General features: G+C 40.9%; 1 pseudogene; it reads left to right on the forward strand.

Moving 5' to 3' along the window:
- The first annotated feature begins 2,588 nt into the window (after nt 1–2,588).
- Nucleotides 2,589–4,724, forward strand: LOC108523023 (keratin, type I cytoskeletal 18 pseudogene; annotated as a pseudogene).
- The last annotated feature ends 369 nt before the right edge of the window (nt 4,725–5,093 follow it).

The following is a 5,093-nucleotide window of genomic DNA, read 5'->3' on the forward strand; positions in this document are numbered from 1 at the left end:
TTTTTTAAAATTCTTAACTTGGATATTTAACTTATTAGTTTTCAGAATTCGTATTATAAGCATTTTTAAGAATTTGTATTATAAGCATTTTTACTATATACTTCTTTTTGATTATCACTTTATCTATAATCCCCCACTATACATAGACATGCACTAATTTTTTATTAAGTACTAGATGCATTTTAATTTGTATGATTTCTTCTTCGGCTCATGAGTTAAATAGCAATGCGCTTTAAATTTCAAAATATAAGGGAATTTACATTTTTGTTACTTATTTCTTATCTAAATGTATTTTGGTTAGAGAATATAATCTGTATGATACTGACTCTTAGATATTTGTTAAAATTTGTTTTATGGAGTAAGACATGATCCATTTGCTGTATGCTTGAAAAGAATTTCTATTCTCTGTTAGTTCAGAACAGTATTCTAATTATATATGTCCACTAAATTAAGCTTGTTAATTTTGTTATTCAAATCTTCTGTATCCTCACTGAGTTTTTTCTGATTGATTTATCGTTTACTTGGGGAGATATATAAGATTTTCTTGCTGTGATGGTGCAGCAGTAAATTTCTCCTAGTATTCCTGAAAGATTTACTTTATTCTTCTCTATTTGCTCTCTTTTTACAGGCAATCCAGAAGGGACACCTAATCCACAGAATCCAGAACAATCACACCTGAGATTCACACTTAAGATAGCACCGTGCCTAGTCAGTGTTATTTGAAATTTATGGATACAGGTGAAATGTCAAAGTTCATATTAGAGAGCGGGGGTGGTCTAAGTGGGCAATTCAGGGTCTTTCAGCAGTTTCCCACAAACCATAAACAGAACTCTCTATCTATCTGCGTCACTAGCTGTGAAAATTCAGGACCCAAACTCAAAGTACGCTGCACAGTATTTAGTCAGTACTATTTCAAATAAGGATCTTCCTCTTTTTTAAGATGCTACCAACAATCCAAGAAATAAAAATAGAGGAAAACTAAACCAGGAAGACCAAGGTGATACCAATGTAGAAATCTAAAAATACGTAAGGACCAAAATAACCAGAGTGATTGGTGATTTCCATAAAATAAAGATAGAATGCCTTCTGCACATGTGTGTCAAGACATCAGCTCAAACATCAGGCACCCCAGTTTTGATGATACATTTAGCTACTGGCAGTCTCAAATTAAGTACAAGCTGCTCATCCCAAAGAGAGACATCCAATTTTAAAGGGCACATTCCAAAATTCATGGAGGAACTGAGGATATGAAGATGAAACTCTGGCTATTGCTGATGCTGGTACACACACACACACACACACACACACACACGCATGCACATGCACACACACAGAGAGTTGACCCATAAATACTCACCCCTTCTTTCTTGACCTGAAGCTTTGACTTTCTTTCCCCCTCAACATTACCCTCCTCGGGCATCAGGTGTCATACATGTTACAATGCATGAGAATGGCAGGTAACAAACCCATATTCCAGCCATATTCCTCCCTGACGTCAGGTTTAAAGGCAAGAAATTTAGCATTAACTGCTTTTCCTGGAGGACAAAAATATCACTTTCATTTTACTCCCTCCCAATATAGTTCAGCCACTGTTATTAGAATTCACTTTTTTTACTCCACTTGAACAGTAAAACCATTGATAAGAAACCTTTCCCCATCCTCATCTCCTCTCTACCGTTCCCATTCTCTAATATTCACAATTCTACTTTCTACTTCCATGAGCTCAAAATTATTTCTTAGCTCCCACAGATGAGCGAGAACATGTGCTATTTATCTTTCTGTGCTTGGGTTATTTCACTTTACATAATGTCCTCCAGGTTAATCTTTGTTGCCATGAATGATACATTGTGTGCACATGTGGAAACATTACTCTGTATCCCATAAATATGTACAATTATTACATGTCAAGTAAAATAAAAGATTTTTTAAAATAGGGTAAAGACCCAGAAATTCTTTCTTTAAAAAAAGAAAAAAATCTACTGGCAAATAATTTAATACCTCACACACACAAAATCGGATTCCAGCAAGTTTCCTTTTACTCTTCTGGGAGAAACTGTCTGGACAAATAACTGTGAAGAACTGAGAGGCTGGATGTCCAATACTCAAAAGACTTGATTTTGTCTCCCTCTGGAAACAAAAGCAGAGTAGAATGAGGCAACCAGGGAGTAAATGGTGCTGCTGCAGAGAAGGGAATAGCCCACACAGCCTGAGAAGCCTCACTAATAGAGCTCTTAAGCTAATAGGTATCATCCTCCTGCTGGAAGTTTAATCAATGGGGACCAGTTCCTCTTAATATCCCAAGTTCTATAGATTGCCAAATGCCCTAATTAAAATCATCTCTCAGTAGACTCTTTGCAGATTACTCTGACACTGAAATACAGAAGGGAAACTGAAATACTGGCTATTCAAGTCATCCTTGCCTCTTATTTCTAAAGGTCTTAATTTTTACTCAACAAACATTTACTGAGTAACTACTACATTCAGGCATTGTGTTCAGCAAAGCAGTGAATGAATTAGATATGAGCCTTGCCTTCAAGGAGTATACTGAGAAAGAGAGAAAAGTCCATAATAATTCAGAATAGGAAGAGATGATGGAATCTGTGTTTAAAATGAAGAAGAAAAAATGTACCACGAGAGTTTATATAATAACCACTTGCCAGGTAAAACACAGAGTGCCCAGTCAAATTTGAACTTCTGGTGAACAATTGTTTTTATTTAAAGTGTGCCACATGTATTATTTGGGAGAATTTATACTTTAAAAAATCACTATTTATCTGAAATTCAAATGTAACTGGGCATCCTGTATTTTTATTTGTTAAATCACCCAACTTTACTCCCTGCCATTTCTCTTTGTGACAACCCCAGCAGAGATTTCACTGTATAAAGAGTCTGAGAGAGGGGGCAGCAAACCAATATGTGGGGCCTCTTTTGAACTTTGTCAACATCAAAATTCTTAGTCAGAGCCATCTTTTAAATCATATAGCAAATCACACCATTCTCATGCTTAAAACCCTTCCTTGAATTCCTGTCTCACTCAAAATAAAATCCAAACTCCTTACCAAACCCTGTCAGGCAGCACATGATCTGACTCCTGCTTACTTTTCTAAATTTTATAACAGACCTATGAAAAGGATACAACTATTAGCCTCATCTTACAAGTGAGAAAGCATACAAAAGGAGGACATGCTCTACCAGATATCAAAAGTAGTTATGTTATATCAAAAACTATTAGAGTATTAACGGGGAGAGTAGAAAATAGATTGGAAAAATGTAAAATAATAATGTCCAATATTGGTAATGATGCAGAGCAATGGGCACTTTTAAACAACGTACTTCAAATTGGTCATGGTGTTTTTGAAGAAAATTTGGCAGTGTTTATGACCATTAAAAATATGTCCTCTGGGTCAGCAAGACCTGAGTCCTCTCCTCTGGCTCTCCTCCCCAGACAGGGTGAGCTTCACCACTCATTCCACCACCTTCTCCATCAATTACCAGTCCCTGGGCTCAGTCCAGCTGCCTAGCTGTGGCACCCTGCTGGTCAGAAGCACAACCAGTGTCTATGCAGGTGCTGGGGCCTTGGGTTCCCAGATCTCCGTGTTCCACTCCACTAGCTTCTGGGGCGACTTGCAGTCTAGTTGCCTGGCCAGGGGTCTGGTAGGAATGGGGGGCATCCACAATGAGAAGGAGACCATGCAAGGCCTGAACAACTGCCTGGCCTCCTACCTGGACAGAGTGAGGGGCCTGGAGTCAGAGAATTGGAAGCAGGAGAGCAAAATCCGGGATCACCTAGAGAAGGGATCCTAGGTCACAGACTGGGGACATTACGTCAAGACCCTGGAGGACCTGAGGGCCCAGATCTTTGCAAATTCTGTGGACAGTGCCTTCATCATTCTGCAGATTGACAATGCCTATCTTCCTGGTGATGACTTTAGAGTCAAGTATGACATAGAGCTGGCCATGCGCCAGTCTGTGGAGAGTGACATCCATTGGCTCCACAAGGTCACTGATGATACCAATGTCACTTGGCTGCAGCTGGAGACAGTGATCAAGGCTCTCAAGGTGGAGCTGCTCTTCATGAAGAAGAACCATGAAGAAGAAGTAAAAGGCCTAAAAACCCAGATTGCCAGTTATGGGTTGACCATGGAGTTAGATGCCCCCAAATCTCAGGACCTCTGTAAGATCAGACAGACACCCAATACGACGAGCTGGCTCAGAAGAACCCAGAGGAGCTGGACATGTACGGGTCCCAGCAGACTGAGGAGAGCACCACAGTGGTCACCATGCAGGCTGCTGAGATCAGAGTTGCTGAGATTATACTCACAGAGCTCAGACATACAGTCCAGTCCTTGGAAATTGACCTGGACTAGATGAGAAATCTGAAGGCCAGCTTGGAGAACAGTCTGAGGGAAGCAGAGGCCTACTACAGCAGGCAGATGAAGCAACTCAATGGGGTCCTGCTGCACCTGGAGTCTGAGCTAGCACAGACATGGGCAGAGGGACAGCACCAGGCCCAGGAGTATGAGGCCCTACTGGACATCAAGGTCAAGCTGGAGGCTGAGATCACCGCCTACCACCACCTAGGGGAAGACAGGAAGGACTTCAATCTTGGTGATGCCCTATACAACAGCAACTTCATGCAAACCATCCAAAAGACCACCACCTGCAGGATAGTGAACCGCAAAGTGGTGTCTGAGACCAACGACACCAAAGTTCTGAGACACTGACCCAGCAGAAGCAGGGTGCCCTTTGGAGAGCAGGACACCATCAGCAAACTAACACAGGATCAGAATACCAAACACCACATGTTCTCACTCATAAGTGGGAGTTGAACAATGAGAACACATGGACACAGGGAGGGGAACATCACACATTGGGAACTGTCGGGGGGTGAGGGGAAAGGGGTGGGAGAGCATTAGGACAAATACCTAATGAATGAGGGGCTTAAACCTAGATGATGGGTTGATGGGTGCAGCAAACCACCATGGCACATGTGTACCTACGTAACAAACCTGCATGTTCAGCACATGTATCCCAAAACTTAAAGTAAAATAAAAAAAAAAAGTTCAGAGATCATTGGATACACATACACACAC

Source organism: Rhinopithecus bieti, unplaced genomic scaffold, assembly GCF_001698545.2.
Source record: "Rhinopithecus bieti isolate Rb0 unplaced genomic scaffold, ASM169854v2 scaffold_72295, whole genome shotgun sequence".
NCBI classification, from domain to species: domain Eukaryota; kingdom Metazoa; phylum Chordata; class Mammalia; order Primates; family Cercopithecidae; genus Rhinopithecus; species Rhinopithecus bieti.